Source organism: Hyperolius riggenbachi, chromosome 3 (genome assembly GCF_040937935.1).
Source record: "Hyperolius riggenbachi isolate aHypRig1 chromosome 3, aHypRig1.pri, whole genome shotgun sequence".
Taxonomy (NCBI): Eukaryota; Metazoa; Chordata; class Amphibia; order Anura; family Hyperoliidae; genus Hyperolius; species Hyperolius riggenbachi.
In genome coordinates, this window is record NC_090648.1 from 379,564,535 (window position 1) to 379,592,129 (window position 27,595).

At 46.1% G+C, this 27,595-nt stretch overlaps 1 protein-coding gene across 11 annotated transcripts in view; it reads right to left on the reverse strand.

Annotated features, from left to right (window-relative positions):
- The window catches only part of BCL2L14 (BCL2 like 14), a 126,649-nt gene that overhangs the window by 44,680 nt on the left and 54,374 nt on the right, over positions 1-27,595 (reverse strand). For 8 of the 11 annotated variants that reach the window (XM_068277330.1, XM_068277327.1, XM_068277328.1 and 5 more), the window contains one exon: positions 10,818-11,147. The exons of 2 other annotated variants lie outside the window; for them this stretch is intronic. The gene's annotated coding sequence lies outside the window, so the exon portion shown is untranslated. The remainder of the gene's footprint in view (positions 1-10,817; positions 11,148-27,595) is intronic. One more of the 11 variants, XM_068277325.1, reaches the window with a different exon arrangement.

Below are 27,595 nucleotides of genomic sequence, written 5' to 3' on the forward strand. Positions count from 1 at the left end.
AGCTCTCCTATGCCTAACACTACAGGGAGTGCAGAATTATTAGGCAAATTAGTATTTTGACCACATCATCCTCTTTATGCATGTTGTCTTACTCCAAGCTGTATAGGCTCGAAAGCCTACTACCAATTAAGCATATTAGGTGATGTGCATCTCTGTAATGAGAAGGGGTGTAGTCTAATGACATTAACACCCTATATCAGGTGTGCATAATTATTAAGCAACTTCCTTTCCTTTGGCAAAATGGGTCAAAAGAAGGACTTGACAGGCTCAGAAAAGTCAAAAATAGTGAGATATCTTGCAAAGGGATGCAGCACTCTTAAAATTGCAAAGCTTCTGAAGCGTGATCATCGAACAATCAAGCGTTTCATTCAAAATAGTCAACAGGGTCGCAAGAAGCGTGTGGAAAAACCAAGGCGCAAAATAACTGCCCATGAACTGAGAAAAGTCAAGCGTGCAGCTGTCAAGATGCCACTTGCCACCAGTTTGGCCATATTTCAGAGCTGCAACATCACTGGAGTGCCCAAAAGCACAAGGTGTGCAATACTCAGAGACATGGCCAAGGTAAGAAAGGCTGAAAGATGACCACCACTGAACAAGACACACAAGCTAAAACGTCAAGACTGGGCCAAGAAATATCTCAAGACTGATTTTTCTAAGGTTTTATGGACTGATGAAATGAGAGTGAGTCTTGATGGACCAGATGGATGGGCCCGTGGCTGGATTGGTAAAGGGCAGAGAGCTCCAGTCCGACTCAGACGCCAGCAAGGTGGAGGTGGAGTACTGGTTTGGGCTGGTATCATCAAAGATGAGCTTGTGGGGCCTTTTCGGGTTGAGGATGGAGTCGAGCTCAACTCCCAGTCCTACTGCCAGTTTCTGGAAGACACCTTCTTCAAGCAGTGGTACAGGAAGAAGTCTGCATCCTTCAAGAAAAACAGGATTTTCATGCAGGACAATGCTCCATCACACGCGTCCAAGTACTCCACAGCGTGGCTGGCAAGAAAGGGTATAAAAGAAGAAAAACTAATGACATGGCCTCCTTGTTCACCAAATCTGAACCCCATTGAAAACCTGTGGTCCATCATAAAATGTGAGATTTACAAGGAGGGAAAACAGTACACCTCTCTGAACAGTGTCTGGGAGGCTGTGGTTGCTGCTGCACACAATGTTGATGGTGAACACATCAAAACACTGACAGAATCCATGGATGGCAGGCTTTTGAGTGTCCTTGCAAAGAAAGGTGGCTATATTGGTCACTGATTTGTTTTTGTTTTGTTATTGAATGTCAGAAATGTATATTTGTGAATGTTGAGATGTTATATTGGTTTCACTGGTAAATAAATAATTGAAATGGGTATATATTTGTTTTTTGTTAAGTTGCCTAATAATCATGCACAGTAATAGTCACCTGCACACACAGATATCCCCCTAAATAGCTAAAACTAAAAACAAACTAAAAACTACTTTCAAAAATATTCAGCTTTGATATTGAGGTTTTTTTGTTCATTGAGAACATGGTTGTTGTTCAATAATAAAATTATTCCTCAAAAATACAACTTGCCTAATAATTCTGCACTCCCTGTAACCTCCACCTGTCCTCTGCCTTACACTAACATCCCCTCTCCTCTGTGTAACACTAAGCTCTCCTCTGCCTAACACTAACCTCCACCTATCCTTTGCCTAAAACTAACTTCCACCCATCCTTTGCCTAATACTAACACCTATGTACTGCCTTATGGAAGAAGTAACTCCTGTGATAGCCGATCACATTATCTGCGCTACTCCCCCATGTAATGTTACGCACGTGCCCCTCCGCCCCCCCCCACCCCCCTGCATACCAACAGAATGAGTCATCAGCAACATTGCTGACAAGCACCTGTACAGGCCAGCCAGCTATGTGTGTATGCATCCTTATCCTAACCTCTCTTCTGCCTGACTCTAGCCTCCACCCATCCTCTACCTAAAACTAACCTCCACCCATCATATGCTTGGGGTGTGGCTTAAGTGTCCCTCTTTCTTATATCAAAAAGTTGGGAGGTGTGTGATCTCTTAATCTAGATGTATGGTGCCAGGAGCGAAATCTATTTCTTGAATGTCTGGAACTATGATGGCCTCTGCTGTGATAAGATCCCCTACAATCAGATGTCTTGTGTGAGCAGTGTTTTTGTTGCTTCCATTACATGCATACCTCTCATCCTCTCTGTGCCGATTTAAAAAACAGGAAAAATACAAACTCATTGATCCTATGATTGACACTTTAGTATATACAGAAAAAAAACACCCACCAAAGGGTAGGTAAGAGATGACAGCCCACTACCACAGTAAAAAAATGCAGTAGTGATTGAGCAAGTCAAAATGATTTGTACAGGGACAGGTGGTAAACCTGTCAGCACATGTATTGCCGCCCCTCACGTTAAGGGTTAATCTTCCTTGGTGCTGGATCTCCCTTCTTCTAATTGCAGGTGCAGGTGTGTTCTCCAGGTAGCTGGGGAGAAAGAAGCAGATTGGGAGCTAATTGGCCGGGAGGTTTGGTGGGCTTGAGGCAGCAGCCAATTCACGGCAGGTGCTGAAGATTTAAGCCGGGCAGGTGATATCACTGGGAGCATGTGAAGAAGGATTCATGCTTACCAAGATGGATCAGAATCAGAATCATTTATTTCGCCAAGTACAACGTGAGTTGTACCCGTAATTGATTTGGGCACAAACAGGGTCGGTGGTGGTACAGTAAGCATACATTAGGTACAGTAGATATACAGTATATACACAGTGCATACATATACATACAATAGTTACAATGCATATACAAGGCATAGAGTAGAGAGTAAAGTAAAGGCATAGCTAAAGGGGTCCGTCAGAATGGACCCAGGAAAAGGACCCAGGAGAAAAAACCAGGGTGACATCCGCTGCCGTACATGGCACTCAAGCGCTTCTCCAGCGATAATTTGAATCAAATGCCCGCCAAGTCTGTCCTGAAGAAGAGAGAGAGGAGAGGAAAGGAAGGATAGTGAGACAGGTGTACAGCAGCAGTGAAGAATGAGGGCAGTGAGGAAGAAAGCAGTGAAAAAAGACAGTGACGTTGCAGCGGTGGCAGGCCCATCCGGAGCAGCGGAGGAGGAGGGCGAGTTGCTGCAGCCAGGAGTCGGGATCTTGCCACGTGGCATAGGAGGAGGAGGGAAGTGGCTGGAGGTCCTGCGCCAACAAGCAAGTAGCGGAGGCGGCACATGGCGGTGAGCAGCACACGACGGGTGAAGCTAGGAGAGCAAAAGGGCTAGGCCAGGCCTGGGCAATGTTTACGCAACTTGGGCCGCATTCTTAAAATTCCACTCATCCCTCCCTGTACAATTGCGGGAATCCGACCCGCGTGCGCTGTTACACCGGCCCGCCAACAGGCGGCTGGATTCCCCTCCTCCCCCCTTCCTTCCCTGTAAAATTGTGTGCGGGCAGCGGGGAATTTGAAACTCACTCACGGAAGTCCTACATCGCGTCTCCATGGCAACAGGACGTCACATGATGTGACGTCAGAACTTGCTAGCGTATTACACGTTGGCTGCCAGCATGTAATAGGCTGGTGCTTCCTGACGTCACGTAATGTGACATCCTGTTGCCATGGAGACGCAACGCGGGACAGGGAGGGGAATCCAACCACCTATCGGCGAGCCGGGGTAACAGTGCACGCAGGCCAGATCCAGCCCGGGGGCCGGAGTTTGCCTAGGGCTGGGCTATGCAAACGCCCCAGGAAGGCAAGAAGGGTTTTCTTTCCGCCTCCACCTCAGCCAAATACCAAGAAAGCGAGAGCGAAGGGCAGCAGAGTCCAGCCAGGAATGCCTCGGGCATCACCTTCACTGAAGCCACACAGGATGGAAGAGCAAGCGGGTCCTAGTCGGCAGGTGTCTCTGGAGCCTAGGAAGGAAGTAAGAGAACCTGTCCTGCTTGGTGAGTGTCATTCCTTGGCTTGGCCTGGTTATTTATACCTTCTGCCAGAAATTAGCAGTGCACCCATCGTTAGGTTGGAGATCATTGATTTGTGGATGGGTTTTATGCTTTCTCAGAGAGGAAGAGAGTGATTCCTGCTGTGATGCCCACTGCAAAGCAGAATGCATCGCCACAAGGAGGTTCCTTTCACAGGGGTCTTTGCTTTGCCTTCAACGAAGGCCAGTGTAAATTCCAAAATAACTGACGTTATAAGCATGAGTGTGACTTCTGTGGTGGTGTGCATTCTGCTTCAAGATGCTTTAAGCAGGTCTTCAAGGGCAAAACTCAACTAAGGAGCTGTTTCGGGAAGAGCACAGACCCCAGTGATGCTGCAAACAATGCTTCCCTGGTTAAGAATATATCCAAGGCTGGATACCAGTCAGCTACTAATTGAAGGTTTTTCGAAAGGTTTTAAATTTCCCTCCATATATAGGTCAGGGTTGTTAATGTCCCTCCATATGTGGGTCAGGGTTGTTCGATAGTAAGGCATCTGAAATCGGTGGAACGTTATCCGCATGCAGCGGAAATAAAGAGTCGTAAGGAGCTGTAATCAGGTCAAGTAGCCAGGTCCTTTGAGTCCCCTTCGTTTGTTAATTTTCGCATTTCCCCATTAGGAGTTGTTCCCAAGGAAACTCCAAACGAATTTAGTTTAATACATCACCTTTCATTTCCGAAGGATGCCTCCCTAAATGATAGTGTTGATAAAAGTTTGACTTCTGTTTCACTTTCGAGCATACCCTTGAGACTATTCGCAGGTTTGGTAAGAATGCATTATTAGCGAAAACAGATATTCTATCCGCATTTAGGTTGCTTCCCATTTGTTTGGAAGGTTTCAATCAATTTGGTTTTTGTTGAAAAAAAAAAATTGACCGCTATTTGCCCATGGGATGTTTCTTTCTTTTTATTTTGAATCTTTTTCTACATTCCTAGAATGGGTGGTATCCCAGACAGCTGAGGAGGGAGTATTAGTTCATTATTTGGATGATTTTCTTTGTTAATAGGCCCAGGCAGACAGCTCTCAGGCGTGTCAGATATTTTTGGATATTTTTGTGGATACGATGATCGAGTTTGGGTTCCCCTAGCAGGGGAAAAGACAGTGTACCTCACAACTTCGCTTGAATTTCTGGGCATTACTATCGACACTGAAGGAATGTTGTTTAGTTTGTCAGAGCAAAAGATCAATTGTATTAAGTCTTTGAAAAGCCACAGTGAAGGAAATTCAACCCTTGCTGGGGAACCTGGCATTTGAATCAAGAATCATACCAATGGGCAGAGTCTTTTCTAGGAGGTTGGCTAAAATCACTGCAGGTACGAAGTCCCCAAGATTGCACATGCAGATGGGTAGAGATGTAAAGGAGGATTTCCTTCTATGGTACATATTCTAGTCATGTTATAATGGAAGATCAATGTGGCAGCAAAAATTTGTATTAGATACTGATATAGAATTTTTCACTGATGCTGTAGGCTATGGGGCTTATTGGCAAGGACGATGGTCGGCGGAGTCAGGGCATGTATCCTGGGTGGAGAGAGGTGTCACCAGGAATATATTGCTACTCAAATTGTTTCCGGTGGTGGTGGTATCGTTAGTAATCTGGGGGAGTTTGCTAATAAACAAATTCAATTACAAAAGGATAATAAAGGTGTGATGTACGCTGTGAATTCTTTATCTGCAAAATCGGAGGTAGTAGTTAGATTGTTGAGGCACTTAGTATTGATATGTTTAAAGTTTAATATTAAGGCCTCTTATCTCTCAGGTAAAAATAATTTAATTGCGGATTCCCTATCTCACCAATAGTGGGACTCCTTCAGGTCGCTGGCTCCCAAGGCGAGACAAGAAGCAGAATGCTGCCTGTTTCAATAATGATATGGAGAGGAGATCGGCTTCAGAGCACACATGGAAATACTATAATTTACCCTGTGGGCTGAAGCGGTTTCTGGCATTTGTCAGGGGGATTGAATTGGGGTTTTCATGTAATAAAATTGCAAAGGCCTAGGCGGGGATGTCATTTTTTTAGATGCTTAGCCCAGGTTACCACTAGCAGTTCATACCCTCCTGTGAGGCAGTTCATGAAGGAACAGAGTAGAGTCGCAAAGACTGGATGATAGGAGGCATGTATCATTTAAACTTCTTCAGGACATTATAGCTGTTTTGGGTTCAGTCTGCTCGGATGTTTACGAGAGCAGTATTTGTTTTAGCTTTTTTGGAGCATTCAGAATTTCAAAGCTGGTAGTGGTGAATAAGAGGGCGGATGCAGCACTTAGTGGAAGATATCAAGGTGTTTGAAGGTAGGATTGAAGTTTTAGCAGGAAGTCTAAGGCCTGGAACCCACTAAAAAGCACAAAGCGCTATCGCAATCACTAGCGATTTGTGATAGCGTTTTGCAAGCGATGATTGCAAAATGCTGCATGCCCTGCAATTGCGATTTCCTTAATCGCAATTGCTCTAGTGGAATCTGTCCCATCCATTTGCATTGGCCGAGCGTTTAGGGAAATCGCTAGCAATTGAAAGCGTTCCCTAAACGCTAAAAAATAACCCCACTCTAGTGGGTTCCAGGCCTAAGACTGACCAGATGGCCAGAGGAGTTTTAACATTGGGGGCAATTGCTGAGTCGATTTGTTTCCCAGCTCCAAGTAAGTGTCAGTTTTTGATCTTTTATCTGATCCACAGAACCCCTTTAAGGCCTCTTGCACACTGCACGCGATTCAGATTCAGATTCCGCTTTTTAATCAGTTTTTACATCTGATTCAGATTCCGATTTGCAGTGTGCAGGGAACAAACTGCAAATCAGAATCTGAATCGGATGTAAAAACTGATTAAAAATCGGAATCGCGTGCAGTGTGCAAGAGGCCTAAAGTGGATCCGAGATAAACTTTTACTCACTGCATAGTTGGGTTCTTGTCATATAGTTTATAGGGCATTCCTCATGCCAAATACTTTTTTTCTTGTTTTAATACTCTAATTCTCTATAAAACTAAACAAGCCTCGCCCACAGCTCCTTTTGTGCATTGACACTACATAAGCCATGTAGCAAGGGCTTATGGGAGCTCAGTCTGGGCAGGAAGAGGAGGAGGTTACTAGCCAGAGAATTCAGAGGCAGAGGGGAGGAAAGGGAGTGAATTTGTTACAGGCTGACCTGAGGGTTGGAGATGCTATCAGCTTGCTTGTGTAATGTGACAAGCTAAACATAGCTGCCCTCATTGTTGAACAGGAAGAAATAATCATAAACTGTTGAAACTGTTTGCAGCTAGATTTGCTGTGCAAACTATCTTAATTTTAGATAAGATATATAGACAAGTTACTTGCTATAGTTAGTTTTTCATCTCGGATCCGCTTTAACGTTTGTTTCAGGTCGTAGATCTATTATTTGGATAGTAGGTCACTCCTTTATTTACTGGGCACAGAGAAGAGCCAAGAATAGGCCATATACAGAGAACCAGTTCCTGGATTTGGAAGCATGCCAGGTTTTTTGGCAAGGTCCGCATGGCCTCCGCTGGCCTTATTCCTTTAATTTGTGATAGGTTACACTATTGGCCGGTCTTCTGCTGATTCACATTGGCGAAAATTATATTGGAAAGTAGAAGACAATTGAGCTGATGACAGAATGAGATTGGATATACATCAGATTTCCAAGTTGGTCCCAAGGCGTTTGTGGCTCAACCAGAGTTTAAAATGTAAGGACAGAATTCGGACAGTATTTGGACAGAAGAAAATTAATAGATTCATGGTGAAAGTTTTGAAAGAAGTGGGTGGCATGTCCATTCGCCACATTGAATTGGAGGGTATGGACATGGGTTGTACAGTGAGATGGAGTTAATCTGTCCTCCATTGGACAATCTCACTATAGGGTTACAGCCCCACCCAGAGGACGGAGAGAAAACTGCAGCGCTGGATCTCGGTGGTGAGTGAGTGCAGAGACTGCTGCAGAACTCCCTAGCAGCATGGTTTTTCGAGGTTTAGGATCTAAAAGCATGCAAAAAAAAATTCCACCACTTTTAGACCCTAAAATCCGGATAGAATCATAACACCAAGGGGGTTAAGCAATTGTGTGCTTAAATTGATGGTTCAAATTAATAAAATAATGGTTATACTTGGTTTCCCCAATAAACAACCACAGCTTTTCTCCAATTATCGTGTCTGTCTTTATTATAGGTATAATTAGTGATAAGTAGGGAATGGGATGTGCAATATCATGTAAGGGGACAGGTGGTAAACCTGTCAGCACATGGAATTGCCGCCCCTTCCGCTAAGGGTTAATATTCCTTGGTGCTGGATCTCGCCTCTTCTAATTACAGGTGCAGGTGTGTTCTCCAGGTAGCTGGGGAGAAAGAAGCAGATCGGCAGCTAATTGGCTGGAGGTTTGGCGGGCTTTAGGCAGCAGCCAATCCATGCAGGTGCTGAAGATTTGAGCCTGGCAGGTGAAGTCACTGGGAGCCCGTGAAGAAGAATGATTCAACACCCCCCCCCCCCCCCTTGTCGCTGGCCAATTATTGGGGATTCGTGTTTCATTGGGTGAGCGGACATTTGTGTTTGATGATATTATTAATGGTGATGATGATGGTTATTATTATTGGTACTTTTCCGTTAGCCGGGCTCATCCACTAGGTGGCGATAAAACTCCACCAGAATTCCATCTTTCCCTACTATCCATGGCGGCCTGGAGGGGAAATAGTAATTAACGCCACCTAGTAGATGCGCCCGGCTAACGGAAAAGTACCTTATTATTAAACATTATTAAAGAAGCTTGTGCTTAAATTGATGGCTCAAATTAATAAAAGCATAGTTATACTTGGTTTCCCCAATAAATGGCTGCCTACTTTCTCCAATTATCATGTCTGTTTTTATTATAGGTATACTTAGTGGCAAATAACAATAACATTTCTATAGCGCTTTTCTCATAGGACTCAAAGCGATTGGGAATGGGGTGTGCAATACAATGTACTGAAAGCAAACTGCACCAAACGTATTACACCAACATGCATCAATATGAACCATCACTCAGAAAAAAAACTCCAGCAGGCTGTGCAAAATTAAGGGCTGCTGCACAACAGAGCGGTTCTGGAGCGTTTTTTAAAACACTTGCAGGGGTAAAACCGCTTGGCTAATGAAAGTGAATGAGATGGTGCACACCAGAGCGGCTCGTTTTTTCCACAAACGCAAACTCAGGGGCTGCAGCATTTTTTTGATTACTGAGGTGTTTCTGCCTCAATGTTAACGTATAGGAAAGTGGAAAGCAGCTCTGAAAAACGCTAGATCAGAGCGGTTTTCTAGGCGTTTTTGTTACAGTAGCTGTTCAGTAACAGTTTACTGTAACAATATATGAAATCTGCTACACAAAAACACTCCAAAAATCGCTAGGCGTGTTTAGAAAACCTCTCTAAACATGCCTAGAATCGCTCTGAAATCTGCTTCAAAAACCTCTAGCGTTTTGCAGATCTGCTAGAGGTTTTTGGTGAGCACTGGGCCTAACAGCATGATACAAAAAAAAAAAAAACAGAACCTGCTATCACATGGCTGGTCTCTAGGGGCATGAACCTCCCTGGCGTTCTGGATAATGCGAACATAAGTATGCATTACCGTTTAAAAAAAAAAAAAAAAAATGTTGTTCTTGCTGTAGCTAGCGTATTGCGTATAGTACAGGACAAAAGCTAGCGTATTGCATATAGTACAGGACAAAAGCTAGCGTATTGCATGTAGCTAGCGTATAGCACAGGACAGAAGGAAAACAGAGATAAATGCACCCTGTATATATTTAGAGAGTTTAACCTGTCTAATTCCCCCTCATTTGTGTCTAATCACTAATTGTAACTTGATCTCTCCCCCTGTGTCACATGACTGTCAATGGCAGATAAGCTCATTTGAAAGCACAGGCTGTAAACAAGATGTCTGCTTCCATGAATCAGGAAGTAGAAACAGTGCAGATTTATTTTAGGGTTTGTAGCAGAGAGAACGTTCTGAGTTCAGGTCCACTTTAAGCTGCAGAATCGATCCAAAGCCCACTATCCCCAACCCGACTGCTGAGTAGCAGACTCTGAAGAGTCGTACACAGGTCACTATTTTGTGTGCGATTCTTCCAACAAACAGCGTTTTTTTGTTTTTTACATGACAAGCAATCATTTCTGCAATCTCAAAATGTGGGTAGGAGTGCGTGATTAGGTGAATGACGCTTTGCAATGTCTGGCGATAATGACCGGCACAGCGGATCTTAAAGATCCACGACTCCCCTCCCGCCCCCCCCCCCCCCCCACAAAATGTGCTTTTGCATGTCCCCGCACGCAGGAAACTGAATCAGAGAACGCTTGTCATCGAGTGACATCACTGTGATCCATTTTCCTACATCTTCAGGTGAGTATTTATTATTAGGAACAGTAAATAACAGAGTTATGGAGGGGAGGGGAATGGTGCTCAGGTAAATAAAAGAAAAACATACAAAATATATAGTAAGCAAAAAAGGAAAACCAGTAGACTCGTCCATGCAGAGTGACAGAAAAAAAAAAAAAACAGGATGAGAAGGGTGGGAATTCCAAAGTCCAATGTTACGTAGCTAGGAATTAACCTATCCGTTGCTGCCATGCGTGTACCAGCAAACTTATGTACCAAAAGTAATTCTAAAAGCTATTTTTTACTGTAGCTATGGTGGAAAAAAAACACAGTAGGAAAATACAAGGGATCCATTTTATGATTCCAACCCCAAAGTGTTTTTGGGATAGTGAGCTCTTTTTCAGATACAGACTAACGTGATCCATTCAGTTTCCTGTAAAGATCGCAGTGGAAAAGAATCAGCACTATATAGGTAAAGATTATTTATGTATAATCTAGGTATATAGGTGAGGTGATCTGCATTACTTGCCTTGTCTACTGTCTCTTCTTTCTGTCCTTCAAAAGCAGATGGTTTGGAAAAGTTTGGAGCGTTTATTCAACTGGCAAAACTTCTCCCTGAAGTAGATAAGAGCTCTTCCTGAACTGAACTGCCCTAGTTCACTGCAACGTCACTTCAACGATAAACCCGTAGGAATAAGTTTACGTCACGCCCTGGTGGGAGTTTCCCTGGTGTCAGAAGATAGTGACTCAGCAGCACACGACATTCCTGTAGTCCTACAGACAAGAGTTTTGGGGAAAATCTTCGCGTCACTGAAGATAAAGGCTGTTTCACACCACAGGGCTTTCTGATCACCAGCATCTACAGAAAAGAGGGATCCTGAAGGCTGCAAATCAGAAGTCTATTTTCATACATTGCGAAAATAACAAGAAAACCCCTTTAGAAGGAAAGTGAAAGCAGTGGTCATTGGTCAAAGAATTTAACCCTTTCAATGCTGGACTGATGTCATTGAGTTACAATACAGATTCAGTATAAATATCATTTGTATCTGGCAGGTTTCAGACTGTTGATTGGCGTTAATCCACTTCTGGTGGACATCCAAACAGGAAGTGGCGCTCGCTTGCGCTTAATTCCTGTTTTCGGAAATACGGAAGTGCACGGAAGTGTATTGTAAAAATATGTTTCTACGGCTGCACCATCTTTTTCAAGAACCCCTGCGTCGCCATTAGGGATGAGCTTCGGATGAATTCCGAATGCGTTTCATTTGGATTTCACCCTCTTTAATTAGTGCACTTGAGCGGTGCGTGCGGGGGGTTAAACTTACCCAGCAGCCTTCTTTAACCCGCCCAACACGGCGCGTCCCACGCTGAGTTTCAAACCGCTGTCACGTTACTACAAACACTTCCTCCTTCCGGGTTGAAGGAGGAAGCGTAGTAGTAGTCACGTGATGCGGCTTGGAGCGCAGCGTGGGATGGGTAAAGAAGAAGGCTGCTGGGTAAGTTTAACCCCACACACCCGCTCAGCTACACTAATTAGGAGGATGAAACCCATTCGGATTTGATCCGGAGCTCATCACTGGTCGCCATAGACTTACATTACTTCCAGTCCACCGCTCGTCGCCGCAGCTTGCTACACAACTGCACGGTAACATAGGTTTGTCCAAGCGTTGGGATGTTCCATCGTATCGCGCCACACTGGCTCAGTATGAAAGTCCTCATTGATCTGCGGTGTGGTGCAGTAAAATGACCGCACCGCCCCAGTGTGAAACAACCCTCAATATGTTTGATTTCAAAAACAGCAGTAGAGTTTTCACAACAGGCTCTTAAAGTACTGTATTTTAGTGGCTCCCAACCTTTCTGAAGACATGGCATGCTTCAATTCATGAAGTTCGGTAATTTACAGAAAAACATGTATTCAATTCACAAAGTAAATAGAAAGCTGTGGAAAATGTCTCTGTTCTGCTACTGTGATGTGATGTTCTCCCACTTATGTGCTGTGACAGCTTTACAGCTTTTAATAGTAAGAGGCATCCCTGTCATCCCTTTAGATTTATATGTCCCCTTCTAGTCCCTCTAAATCTTATATTAGTCTTTCTTAAAGAGACTCCGTAACAAAAATTACATCCTGTTTTTTATCATCCTACAAGTTCCAAAAGCTATTCTAATGTGTTCTGGCTTACTGCAGCACTTTGTACTATCACCATCTCTGTAATAAATCAACTTATCTCTCTCTTGTCAGACTTGTCAGCCTGTGTCTGGAAGGCTGCCAAGTTCTTCAGTGTTGTGGTTCTGTGATGCATCTCCCCCCTCCTGGCCCCTCTATGCACACTGCCTGTGTATAATGATCTCTTGAGATACAAAAGGAAGGCTGTATACATCCTGCTTGTGTATGAATGTATTTTCTATGTGTGGACATACTGTACATCAACCTACTTCCTGTTTTGGTGGCCATTTTGTTTGTTTATAAACAAACTTTTTAAAACTGTTTTTAACCACTTTTAATGCGGCGAGGAGCGGCGAAATTGTGACAGAGGGTAATAGGAGATGTCCCCTAACGCACTGGTATGTTTACTTTTGTGCGATTTTAACAATACAGATTCTCTTTAAAGGGAGACTTAGGTCAAACAAAACAAAAATGAGTTTAATTTACCTAGGGCTTATTGCAGCCCCCTAGAGAGTCATCCTGTGCCCACATCAGCAGTCCGACTCCCTCCAGCTAGTAGCGGTGCCCCCCATCAGACAGCAGCAACTGCACTAGCATGGCCCGAGCCACACACACCCTGATCGCACTCCTGCTTCCAGGATTTGTTCTGCGCATGTGCACTAGCGTTTTTCATGTACTGCGCAGGACGCTCCCAGGTTCAGTGAGGAGGCGCGTGGCCGGCCAGCATTGCATTGAGGGGGTTACTGCTGCTTGCCGGAGGGACTCGGACCAACGTTGTGGGCACAAGACGACTCAGGGGTCTGCAAGAAGCTGTTTTTTTATTTGCCTTAAAGTAAACCTGAACCTAGAACTTCCTCTCTGCTCTAAAAGATAAGCAGCAGCATAATAACCTTTAAAGAAAAACATTACTTTGTTACAGCTGATGCAAATCCTGCAATAAATCTATAGTATGTCTACTTCCTTCTTTCATGGAAGCAGACAATGTTAACATCCTGTTTACAAAGTAGCTGCTCTAAGGCAGCCAGCTTAAACAGCTGAGAGATCAAATTACACTCCTGATTAGTCACAGATGGGGGGAATCAGACAGGCTAAATTGGATTACTGTCTAAAGGGCTGCAGGGGAAATCTATTTTGTTATGCATATAGAAACAGAAAGCGTGCATCTTCCGTCTTAAGCATATAGATTTATTGTCAATGTTAAACATCAAACTTGGATTCCGTGCATGGCATATTCCATAACTGCATACAAAGTTTGCAAAGTATAGCGCATATATAGTACCTTGTGGTTCCTTGTGTGGGCCTGTCAGCATGGGAGGTGGGAGTGAGGGACTGATGTGGGCCTAGCGACGGCCGTTTCGCGTCCTCCTGGACGCTTGGTCACGCCGTGTTCCACTGCAAGCCGGCGCCGCCCCGCCACCGCATACATACGGAAAGACCCGCCTCCACCGTGGCGTCACAGCGCCGGCTGTGATTGGGGCTCAAGTTTCCACCAATAGGAGAGCCGGAGGAGCTACACTATGCGGACGGTGCCCGGCAAGGACCAATACAAGCGGACAAACAGTCGCATAAACACACGTCATTACTGACGCGTCTCATGCGGCTCGCCTCCAGCGCCTGCATACATCGCACGCTCCGCTGGAGGACTCGCGCACAGGATGAAATATCACCAGTAGAGAGCGCCAACGCTGTATGTCCTTTCCTCAGCCGGCACATCGCCAACAACTGGCACATATATTTCTGTCACCGTTAGGTAGGCGCCTCTAGCTCATCCACCGGTGGAAAAATAAAATTAGTGATAGTGCATCATGTGGCACACCATTAAAATTAATTACTGGGACTGTGGAGCAGGACCTTTACAATTGCATTCGTTATTTCTTTGGACAGTTACATCTATTTGTGTGGCCTTTAGCTTCAAGCAGACAAAAAAAGCGAAATGGAGAAGGGGACAGGGGGAAGGTATACCGGCCAACACTGGCCGTCTCAGACGTACACATAAATTATACTCAAGTGTAAACCAATGGATATACATATACTGACTGAACAATCATATACAGCGCTCATCAGAAGAATACTTATGCCTAATACTAACAATTAGTACTAGCCTCGGCACAAACCCTGCAACACCCCATTTTCTCATATATCGGTACCCCAATTAATGCCGCTCAACCCAAAAATTATGGGTCAATGTATGCAGGCGCTGGAGGCGAGCCGCATGAGACGCGTCAGTAATGACGTGTGTTTATGCGACTGTTTGTCCGCTTGTATTGGTCCTTGCCGGGCACCGTCCGCATAGTGTAGCTCCTCCGGCTCTCCTATTGGTGGAAACTTGAGCCCCAATCACAGCCGGCGCTGTGACGCCACGGTGGAGGCGGGTCTTCCCGTATGTATGCGGTGGCGGGGCGGCGCCGGCTTGCAGTGGAACACGGCGTGACCAAGCGTCCAGGAGGACGCGAAACGGCCGTCGCTAGGCCCACATCAGTCCCTCACTCCCACCTCCCATGCTGACAGGCCCACACAAGGAACCACAAGGTACTATATATGCGCTATACTTTGCAAACTTTGTATGCAGTTATGGAATATGCCATGCACGGAATCCAAGTTTGATGTTTAACATTGACAATAAATCTATATGCTTAAAGGAGTACTATGAAACTTTTACCAATTTCTGTCTGTAGCATAAATCAAAATTGCAACAGCAGTCTGTGCGAAAACAGCAGATCTTTCTGCTGTGCAGTGTAGCTTTTTTTTTTTAAATTTACCTTATAGACGCATCTGACACACTGACGGCAACGGGGAATGGGGCAGCTCATTACATGAGAGGGGATTCCTTTTCTATAGTGCGGCAGTGCATTATCCTACTTTCATGTCCCCCCACATCACAGCGCACTATACAGCGAGTGACCCGCCGAAGCATGCTATGAGGAGCGAGAGACAACCGCTCTCGCTCCTATTCTGCCCAGTGCCCAGCCAATCTGCCGTGTGTCGGGCTGCCTATGCTACGCAACGGCAAGCATAAGCTGGAGGAGGGCGCGTCATGATCCTTCGCCATCGGCTCCTGCTTCTGATGCATTCAGGAGCAGTGACGCGCCCTCCTCCAGCTTATGCTTGCCGTTGCGTAGCATAGGCAGCACGACACACGGAAGTCTCCCTCTGGGGCGGATTGGCTGGGCAGAATAGGAGCGAGAGCGGTTGTCTCTCGCTCCCCATAGCAGGCTTCGGCGGGTCACTCGCTGTTGTGCGCTCTCATGGGGGGGAACATGAAAGTAATGCACTGCCGCACTGTAAAAAAGGAATCCCCTCTCATGTAATGAGCTGCCCCATTCCCCGTCGCCGTCAGTGTGTCAATAAGGTAAATTTAAAAAAAAAAGCTACACTGCACAGCAGAAAGATCTGCTGTTTTCGCACAGACTGCTGTTGCAATTTTGATTTATGCTACAGACAGAAATTGGTAAAGTTTGATAGTACTCCTTTAAGACGGAAGATGCACGCTTTCTGTTTCTATATGCATAATGTTCAAGCCTCTTCCTTCTAAATTGTGGAGCGGAGCACACGTCTTGCATAAGCAATTGTCTATAAGCATATGAAAGTATAGCCTGTCAGCTATTATATTGACCACCTTGGGCACACCGTACTCGCACCAAAACTGGAAGCAACGCACCCCTTAAAGGAGAAGTGCCACGCCATCCTGTTTTCTTCTATATAACGAAATCTATTTTGTGCCAGCTCTCTTCTCTGCTGCCTGGGGGAGAGAGAATCTTGGCCCTCCCGAGAACTTCAGAACCAATAGAGAGTAGCAAGAGGAGGAAGCTCTTCCTATTGGCTCTCTGCTTCAGTCTGTCATGTGTTATTGCATGCTGAAGCTAGTTTACCACAGATCAGAACTAGAGATGGCCCGAACGGTTCCCGGCGAACTTCCGTGGTTCGCGATCGCGGAGAACCGCAAATTTTTCCGGAAGTTCGATTTGCCCCCATAGTGCATCATTAGGGTCAACTTTGACCCTTTACATCACAATCAGCAGGCACATTGTAGCCAATCAGGCTACACTCCCTCCTGGAGCCCCACCCCCCCTTATAAAAGGCAGGCAGCATCAGGCATTGGACTCACTCGTGTGCCTGCAGTAATTAGCGAAGGGAGAGCGGCTGTGCAGAGAGAGCTATACGGAAAACTTAGTTAGCCTCTTGTAGGCTTGTTAGCTTGCTCCTTTCTGATTCTTATCGCTAAAAAAGCACCCCTCAACAGTTTTTTGAAAGCTGATCTTGTTCTTGTGATCTATTTTTTTTTTTTTTTTTTTTTGTGGCCCACTTGCATTATATACAGCCCTGTCAGTCAGTCGCAGCTGGCCTTTGGCCCCTTGGTGGTAATTCCTACTGTGCCACTGCCAGGCCCAGCACATTCAGTGACTACCTGTGTGTGTGTGTGACAGGCAGCTGCAGATTTGTAATCCCATCCCAATCACTGCACCTGTTCACTGTTCAGTGCACCTACCTACCTACTTGAGCGCTCGCATTGTTAATACCACCAGTCATTGCACCTGTTCACAGCGGTACCTGTGTGTGTGTGTGTGATAGGTGCACATTTGTAATACCCATCACTGCATATACCTAGCAGGAAAAAAGTGATGTGCTAATCTCACCAGGCGTGACCGGGTATAAATTGCAACCATTAACAGCTCCTTTGTCCTGGCTGAAGGAATGACTATAAAAATGGAAAACAAACAAAAAGGAGCGCTCCGTAGTGCATTAACGTTATTTATTCCTCAAGCACGCAAAGATATAAAAACACTTACTAGAAACCAATAGGATATGAGCATATCATGGGCAAGAGCCCAATAGGACAATCATGGGTGGCAACCTGTTCCTCCTCTGCGGCCTGCAGTGGATGGGTGTCCCAGCTGGTGATGGACAATGGGTGCCTTCCCTCTGATGCCCGTATGCAGTGACTACACAACACGTTTCGGCGTATCCACGCCTTTGTCAAGTGTCTTGACAAAGGCGTGGATACGCCGAAACGCGTGTTTTTATATCTTTGCGTGCTTGAGGAATAAATAACGTTAATGCACTACGGAGCGCTCCTTTTTGTTTGTTTTCCATTTTTAACTGCATATACCTACCTGTTGTGTTCAGTGCACCCACCTACCTTCGTGAGCGCACGCAGTGTGATATTTAATACCACCAGTCACTGAACCTGTTCACGGTACGTGTGTGTGACAGGTGCACATTTGTAATACCCATCACTGCATATACCTACCTGTTGTGTTCAGTGCACCCACCTACCTACGTGAGTGCACGCAGTGTAATATACCACTCCGTGCATAACTGTTAACTGCACCTGTGTGACTGCACATTGTATTAGTCAAGTCAGTGCATACCTTTCACTTCATCCCCCCCGGTATGGACAAAACAGGTAGAGGCAGAGGTAGAGGCATTCCCAGAGGAAGGCCACCCGGCAGGTCTGTGCGAAGTCGTGCTGATGTGATTTCGTGCGGCCCTGGCCCAAAGTACAGTGCTCAGAAGAAGGCACGTCCCATCAACTCCCAAGATTGTCAGGACGTGGTTGACTATTTAACAAAGAACACCTCATCTTCCGCAGCCACCAGCGCTACTACAAGCACCACATCCGCTGCATTTGGCACTTCGTAGGAGTTATTTGGTGGGGAAATAACTGATTCACAGCCACTACTGCAACAACAAGATGAAGGCGTTAAGCAAGTTACACCACCTCATATGTCTGAGTTAGGCGACACTATGGACGTAACATGTGAGGAGGAGAAATGATGAAGTACCTGCTGTTGGTGCAGTTTATGAGGTGTCTGAGGCAAGTGAAGCTGGGCAGGATTATGATGATTATGACGATACGGATGCTACGTGGGTTCCCAATAGAGGAGATGAACAGGGGGACAGTTCAGAGGGGGAGTCAGAGAAGAGTAGGAGGAGACGAGTTCCTGAAAGAAGCAGGGTGAGCTCGTCGTCAAAAACAGCTGGTGGCAGTGTCCGGCGCCATGTATCGCCACCTTTGGACAGCCAGCCAACATGCCCTTCAATGTCAGCTGCTGATGCCACCATAGTGCCATCACCCCAGGGGGGCTCAGCAGTTTGGAATTTTTTTTTATTGTGTCTGCCTTTAGATAAGAGCAATGCCATCTGTTCTCTCAAATTGAGCCGTGGAAAGGCCAACACCCACGTAGGGACAACTGCCTTACGAAGGCACATGCAGAAAAAGCACAAACTGCAATGGGAAGAGCACCAGAGGAAAAGCAGCACACAAAAGAAAAGCCACCCTCCTTCTCCTCTTCCTCCTTCAGACGCAGCATCTTCAGACGCTTTCTCCCTTGCACCTTCACAGCCACCCTCCTCCACTCCGCCTCTGACCTTGAGCGGTTCCTGCTCCTCTGCCCACAGCAGCAAGATGTCTGTGAAGGAAATCTTTGAGCGGAAGAAGCCAATTTCTGCCAGTCACCCCCTTGCCTGACAGCTGGCTTGGCGGAACTGTTAGCTCGCCAGCTGTTACCATACCAGCCGGTGGACTCTGAGGCTTTCCGTAAATTTGTGGCCATTGGGACACCGCAGTGGAAGATGCCAGGCCGCAATTATTTCTTTAAAAAGGCGATACCCAAACTGTACCGTGAAGTTGAGAGGCAAGTGGTGTCATCTCTGGCACACAGCGTTGGGTCAAGGGTCCACCTGACCACGGATGCATGGTCAGGGCAGGTACATTACTTACACAGCCCATTGGGTCAACCTGGTGACTGCTCACAAGCAGGGAGTACGTGGCTGTGCAGCAGACCAACTTGTGACACCTCCATGGCTTGCAGGCAGGCCTCCTGCCACCTCCTCTCCTCCTGCTACATCCTCTTCACTGTCGTCATCCTCCTCCTTCTTGGCTGAGTGGCATTTCAACTCTACTGGTGCTGCAATCTCCTCTACAGCTACACAGCCCCAGCTCCCCAGGGTCTATGCTGCATGCCAGGTACGACGGTGTCACGCCATCTTAGACATGTCTTGGCTCAAAGCGGAGAGTCACATTGGAGCAGCTCTCCTGGCTGCTCTTAACAAACAGGTGGATCAGTGGCTGACCCCACACCAGCTGTAGTTTGGCAACGTGGTGTGTGACAATGGCAGCAATCTCATTTCCGCTTTGAATTTGGGAAAGCTGACACATGTACCCTGCATGGCACATTTGCTGAATCTAGTCAATCAAAGATTTCTGTCAAAGTACCCAGGCTTATAGAACGTCCTGAAGCAGGACAGGAAGGTGTGTGGGCATTTCAGGCAGTCTTACACGGCCATGGCAAACTTTGCCGGTATTCAGTGGAGAAACAAGTTGCCGGTGAGATGCCTGATTTGCGATAGCCCGACTCGCTGGAATTCGACCCTCCTTATGTTCTCTCGCTTGCTAGAACAGGAGAAAGCCATCACCCAGTACCTCTACAACTACAGTGGAAGGACACACTCTGGGGAGATGGGGATGTTCTGGCCCAAGAACTGGACACATGAGAAATGCATGGAGCGTGCCGTGCGTAGAGTGGTGGATCAAGCTGTGGAGGAGCGTGAACAGGAACAGTTACAGGAGGAAGCGTTGTGGGATCAATTCTCATCAGGCCCAGATGTTTCCTCAACACCTACGGCAGCACAGAGGGGGGAGGAGGAGGAAGAGTCGTGTGGGGAAGAGGAGTCAGACTCGGATGATGAGGAAGGTGTTTCTTTGGAGGAGGAGGAGGCGGCGGCAGTAGAACAACCACAGCAGGCGTCGCAGGGGGCTTGTGTTGCTCAACATTCCTGTGGTATTATTCGTGCCTGGGGGGAGGAGGACGACGACTTACCTGACGTCACTGAGGAAGAACAAGAGGAGATGGATAGTACGTCGGCATCCAAATTTGTGCAGATGGCGTCTTTCATGCTGTCCAGCCTGTTGAGGGACCCCCATATAAAAAAAACTTAAGGGGAATGAGCTGTACTGGATGGCCACGCTACTAGACCCTCGGTATAGGCACAAAGTGGTGGAGATGTTTCCAAATCACCAGAAGGCAGAAAGGATGCAGCACTTGCAGAACAAACTGGCAACTATGCTTTACAATGTGTTTAAGGGTGATGTCACAGCACAGCGCAATAAAGGTACCACTGCCAGTAATCCTTCTCCCATGTCCACGCAGGCAAGGACAGGATGCTCCAGCAATCTCATGGTGATGTCGGACATGCGGACATTCTTTAGTCCAACGCCTCGCCTTAGCCCTTCCGGATCCACCCTCCACCAACGCCTGGACCGGCAGGTAGCCGACTACCTGGCCTTAAGTGTGGATGTAGACACTGTGAGCAGCGATGAACCCTTGGACTACTGGGTGCGTGGGCTTGACCTGTGGCCAGAGCTGTCCCAATTTGCCATCCAACTTCTGTCTTGCCATGCCTCCTGTCAGAAAGGACCTTCAGCGCAGCTGGAGGCATTGTCACTGAGAAGAGAAGTCGCCTAAGTCACAAAAGTGTTCAGTACCTCACCTTTATCAAAATGAATGAGGCATGGATCCTTGAGGGCTACTGCCCGCCCGAAGACTAAGTCAGTCCCCACACACAGCATCTCTGCCTGCACGTCCTGTGACTGCCTGCCCCAAGACTAAGTCGCTCCCCACACAGCATTTCTGCCTGCTAGCAGCGGCCGCTATAATATATTTTCTGGTGTGTGTACATGCCTGCCTAATTTTTCTGCCTGCACTGCAGCTGCAACAACAAAATAAAAGGCATGTACATGTGCCAATTCCCCTTCGTGATCATTACCTTGCCGCGGTGAAGGGGCTTGAGTATCACAATGAAGCAATGACCACCGACTATACGAGTGTCTCGGGGGGTGGCACACCCACGATAATAAGATCGTTGCTTCATTGTGGACAGACGAAATTTGATCAGCTGGACATTCACTGTTCTGTCATTCAGCTACCTCAGCCCGGCGACCATATGGGCTGGAAAGCCGCCATCACCTGCACTCTCGTCATGGTGCGCACCACCCCAGCACGGCCGTCACAACACAAACAGCTATTTGCAGTCACTGCATACCTTTCACTGCATATTGTATTATACCTGACAGTCAGTGCATACCTTTCACTTGAATGTATGGCAGACTTGCCCTCCATAACAGATTCTCGTTAAAGAGAACCCGAGGTGGGTTTGAAGAATATTATCTGCATACAGAGGCTGGATCTGCCTATACAGCCCAGCCTCTGTTGCTATGCCAAACCCCCCTAAGGTCCCCCTGCACTCTGCAATCCCTCATAAATCACAGCCACGCTGCTGACAAACAGCTTGTCAGAGCTGGCTGTGTTTATCTCTATAGTGTCAGTCTGCTGCTCTCCCCGCCTCCTGCAGAACTCCAGTCCCCGCCTGCATCCCTTCCCTCCCTGCTGATTGGAGGGAAGGGACAGCGGCAGGGACCGGAGCTATGCAGGAGGCGGGGGAGCAGCTGAGACTGACACTACAGATGTAAACACAGCCTCACAGCACGGCTGTGATTTATGAGGGATTGCAGAGTGCAGGGGGACCTTAGTGGGGTTTGGGATAGCAACAGAGGCTGGGCTGTATAGGCAGATCCAGCCTCTGTATGCAGATAACATTCTTTAAACACACCTCGGGTTCTCTTTAAAGGATTTAAAGTTGATTCATCTCATATACAGCAGGGCCTCGAAAGTCCTCCTGTATTGCTATTTTTGGTCACTACTTTGGGACGTGCATGCCATGCCTGCCGCCTTCCTTGGATGTGCGGTAGCTGTTCCTGCTAATTTGTCCACAGCGTGCCTGCTGCCTTCCTTGGATGTGTGGTGGTAGCCGTTCCTGCTCCTTTGCCCACAGCGTGCCTGCTGCCTTCCTTGGATGTGTGGTTGTGGTAGCTGTTTCTTAGGCTCCCACTCCGGACTGGAATCGAACCAGGATTCCGCGGCCATTACCAGTGGTCACCATGGTACTGAGAAAGTACCATTGAAAGTTTCACACAGTTGAATGAATGGCATACTTGCACTCCATAACACATTCTTGGCAAATGCTTTCGATTTGGTTCGTCTTGCGCTGGGTCAAGGGTCCATCTGACCACAGATGCCTGGTCTGCAAAGCACGGTCAGGGCAGGTACATTACTTATACAGCAAATGGGTCCTTGGATGTGTGGGGGTGGTAGCCGGTTCTCAGACTCCCACTCTGAATCAGAATCGAATCCTGATTCCCCGGCCATTACCCGTGGTCACAATGGCAGACTTGCCCTCCAAAATAGATTCTCGTTGAATGTACTGAACAGCAAGCAGAAAATGTAATTTTAAAAAAAATAGACGTAAGCTTTAACAATGGTAGAGAAAGAACCATCAAAAGTTGATAAGGCAGTCAGACATTACTGATATCACTGAGAAAAAGCAATCTCGCCATAGCGCGCACCAGTCCAGCATGGCCGTCACAACACAAACAGCTATTTGCAGTGCGTTACACAGTGAGTTTGGTGTGTCAAGTGTGAAGCTGTACTCTAATTACACTCCCTGATTGATGTATACACATGCAAGATGTTTTACAGCACTTTAGGCCTCCAATTTAGCATTCAATGTGATTTCTGCCCTTAAAACGCTGCTTTGCGTCAAATCCAGATTTTTCCCTGGGACTTTTGGTGTCTATCCCACTCATCCATGTAAAAATTCAGATGTTAAACCCCTTGAAACATCTTTTCCATCACTTTTCTGGCCAGCATAAGTGTTTCTAGTTTTCAAAGTTCGCCTCCCCATTGAAGTCTATTGCGGTTCACGAAAGTTCGCGCAAACCGAACTTTTGCGGGCGTTCGCGGTTCGTGAACCGAAAATCGGAGGTTTGGGCCATCTCTAATCAGAACTGGTCTTAAATACCAAACTTGGCTTTAGCACATGCTGTAATCTTTATGAATTGACATTTACTGATACGTGTTGAGGTATTTACCGCACAAGTCGGTAATTTACCTCACTGCTTGGTAATTTCTGCTTACCATGCTGCAACAGCCTTTATGAATTGAAAACGAAAGAAGGTCCGCACGATGCTCCTAAAATCCTATGTCTTTATTCATGGACGTATCCAAAAGGTCAACACATCACCAGCTGACATGTTTCGGACCTACTGGTCCTTATTCATAGCTGCATTCATAGGTCTATGAATAAGGACCAGTAGGTCCGAAACATGTCAGCTGGTGATATGTGTTGACCTTTTGGATACGTCCATGAATAAAGACATAGGATTTTAGGAGCATCGTGCGGACCTTCTTTCGTTTTCAAGCATACCCTAGGACTAGCTATCCTGGTCTGGCACTGCTCTTTCTGGGGTGAGCGGTCCTCTACCTTCCTTCCTCGCCTTTATAAATTGACACTTTAAAAAAGGTTTAGTAACATCAGCTGATGATTTCGCCATTACCACATGCGGTAAAGCATTATGAATCGGGCCATAGCGCCTAACATTCAGATCTCTGTGTCACATGACATATGCTGAATAGAAAAATACTAATAATAATCATGAAATGAATGAAAAGAGTATTATCCTGAATAGGTTTTAAAAACGGGGTCTAGATGCTTTTAGGAATAGGAATAAAGAATCCCTGGGCCTCATGCGAAGCACACAATTTCTGTTTCCATGGCCAAACTTTTGACAAGCACACCCAGAACTCAATTCCTGTATCAATGAGCCATAATCTAATCTGTGGCTGAGGGTGCTAAGTGGAGATAATGTAATGCTGGGTGGGGATAATGCAATGCTGGCAGGGGATAGTGCAAACTGAGTGAGGATAATGCAATGACGGCTGGGTGGCGATAATGTGGTGCTGGGTGGGGATAATGCAATGCTGGCTTATTGTGTGTAATGTGAGGGTGCTGGGTGGGGATAGTGTGATGCCGAGTGGGGATACTGTGCAGTGTTCTCCCCACAAATATTTTCCAGCCGGGAGGCATGAAAAAGTAGCCGGGTGGGGAAGTAAGGTCACACTGGGTGCTGCTGGGTGCGAAAGTAAGGAAACGCTGAACGGAGAGACAGGGTCACACTGGGTGGGGTGGGAGTGGATCACGCTGGGTGGGGAGAGGTCAGCATAATGCTGGGTGCTGGTGGGAGGAGCGAGATAACTCGTTCAAGAAACGCGAGACAACTCGTCCAAAAAAAAAAAAAAAATCGCATTGCAAACGATCCCAAAATAATGTATGCAGTGCATTTGATTTTACATACATCACAATTATAGTGTGAATGCTTCCTGGGGGAAACTTTGTCATAGATCTTCTCTGTTCGCTGGCATTCAGCAAAGCTCTGTAAATTCCCAGAAAAGTATCTTAGTGTGAATGGGACATTAGTGCCATAGCCCCATCATCACATATATGACCTGACATTCACCACTCCCTAGGGTCGGACTGGGACACTGGGGGCCCACCAGAAAAATTTCAACCTGGGGCCCACACATCCCATGACTGTGGTGAAAAAGGGGCGTGACCATGCATCTGAAGGTGGGTGTGGTCATATTTGGACCGGTATTATGGACAGGGCCAAATGTACATAGCAGCATTGTAATTCAGAAACTCAGCTGCCCTGCAAAACTTTGCATAGAGTCTCCTCTTTCAATATACAGAAATGTCCTAGTTATCATACATATGACATGGATTAGATCATGAGCTCCTCTGAGGACAGTCAGTGACATGACCATGTACTCTGTAAAGTGCTGCAGAAGATGTCAGTGCTATACAAATACATAATAATAATATGGTAGGACATTAGAGTATTACTATGGTAAGATTAGATTGTGAGCTCCCCTGAGGACAGTCAGTGACATGACTATGTACTCTGTAAAGTGCTGCAGAAGATGTTAGTGTTGTATAAATGCATAATATGATAGGATATTAGACTATGACAGGATTAGATTGTGAGCTCCTCTGAGGACAGTCGGTGACAGGACAATGTGCTCTGTGAAGTGCAGCAGAATAGGTTAGTGATATATAAATACATAATAATAATAATAATATGGTAGGACATTAGACTATGACTATAGTAGGATTAGATTGTGAGCTCCTCTGAGGACAGCCAGTGACATGACTATGTACTCTGGAAAGTGCTGCAGAAGAGGTCAAAGCTATATAAATACATATTAATGATATGCAGCCCTGCCTGGCTGTCAGGGATCTGCATTATGTCCCCCTCACACAGGGATCCTGTGTCATCAGATCCCACTTGGCTGCAGAGTAGAGTTCAGCTCCTACCTGGCTGGCTGGGGGAGAAATCATGAGAACACAACCAGGGTTGCCAACCTAATTTCTAATTTTTGACAGACAAAAGACCCAAAAAAGCAGGACAAAGTTTTGGACGGACGGGGGCAGAATCAGAAGCGCACTTTTAAGTTGAGTTGAGGGTGGAGCTAAGCTCTGGGCATTATTATTATTATTCTTTAGTATTTATATAGTAATTCTTTAGTATTTACATAGCACTGATATCTTCCGCAGAGTACATAGTCATGTCACTGACTGTCCTCAGATGAGCTCACAATCTAATCCCTACCATAGTCCTAGTCTAATGTCCTACCAGATTATTATATATTTATATAGCATTCACATCTTCTGCAGGACTTTACAGAGTACATAGTCATGTTACTGATTGCCTCCAGAGCAGGGTTGCCAACCTAATTTCTGATTATTTTTTTTACAGACAAAAGCCCCCAAAAATCTGGGCACACCAAGTTTTGGACGGACAGGGGGCAGAGTCAGCAGCACACATTTAAGGATTTCATGGGTGGAACTCAATTGTGGGTGTGGGCACACATTTTATGTTTTTAGGCCATGGTGGCAAACAGTTAAAGGGGAACTGTAGATACCTATCAAACACACTGTTTCACTTACCTGGGGCTTACAGCCTCCAGCAGCAGTCTTGTCCCGCGCCGGTCCTCCACGAGCCACCGTTCTACCGCCGCCAGCTACTTTCGGCTTCGCTGCCGGGCCACAATGCCTGCGCGGCTCTGGCCACACGTATCCTTTATTCTCACTCCCCTCTGCAATAGCACTATAGTAGAGGGGAATGCAAAGAAAAGATACGTTTGGCAGAGCTGCTCTGGCCTCGACTAACAAGTTGTCATGAAAAGGGCCCTAACTTCAGAACAAGAGCAAATGCATGTCTCCGTTTGATTCAAACTATCCACCATGTTTTATAAAGACATCTTTCTAGTAACTGTTTTATGATTCCTGCAAAACTAATGCTTTTTTATATCCTTCTAGCTGTTTACATCTTAGGCTAGGTTCACAGTGGACAGTTGCATGCGTTACAATGAGTGTGAACTGCAATGGCGACTGGACATAGACAAATACAAAGCCTGCATGCAACAAGTTAAAATAACACAATCAATTACAACGCAGTACTGTGAACGGGCCCAAAAAATTGTATGGGCAGTGAACTGACATGCAGAATTATTCTGCAAAGCAACTGAGTACTGTGAACTAGCCCTGAAGACAGAATGTAAAATTGATGGCATTAATAAAGATTGAATAAGCAATAGAGATTTTGAATTAAATGCTGTTTTTGGGTTGCAAATGCAATGCAAGTCCATGCTTCATTTATATATATTTTTAAGATGGAAAAATTAGCATCCCATTGATCATCTCTGGTGAGGAAGTGTAGAAACTGGCATAGTGACTAGAGATGGGCCGAACGGTTCTGCCGGCAAATAGTTTGCAGCAAACAAGGGGTATTCAAAATTTGCGTTTAAGGCAATTCAAAAAAAAAAAAAATCGTTTTCACATTTTTCCTATAGACTTTAATGGCAGGTGAACGGCCGCTGACTTTAGCGGCTAATAGCAAAGCCCCCTTTTGTGCTAGAAACACCAAATTTGCAGGATATGTGAATAGGAACAGTGGGTACAAAAGGAATGATATCAAGGTGCTATGGGTGCTCCAGGGTGATGGTGGGTGAGCGATATAGATGCGCTAGGCGGGGAGCGGAGCCGAAGCTTCGGAGACGGAGCTGCTTTAGTTATACGTTATATAGCTAAAGCACAAAAGCATATTTGAATTTTGGCTCCAAGGCTCCCCATTGGTCTGTTATTAGACCAATGGGGAGCATCTGTGCCAAAATGTAAAGATGCTTTTGAGCTCTAGCTATACATTGTACAGCTAGAGACAGCGGGAGTGGCGGCGGGTGCGTGTCTTTGAT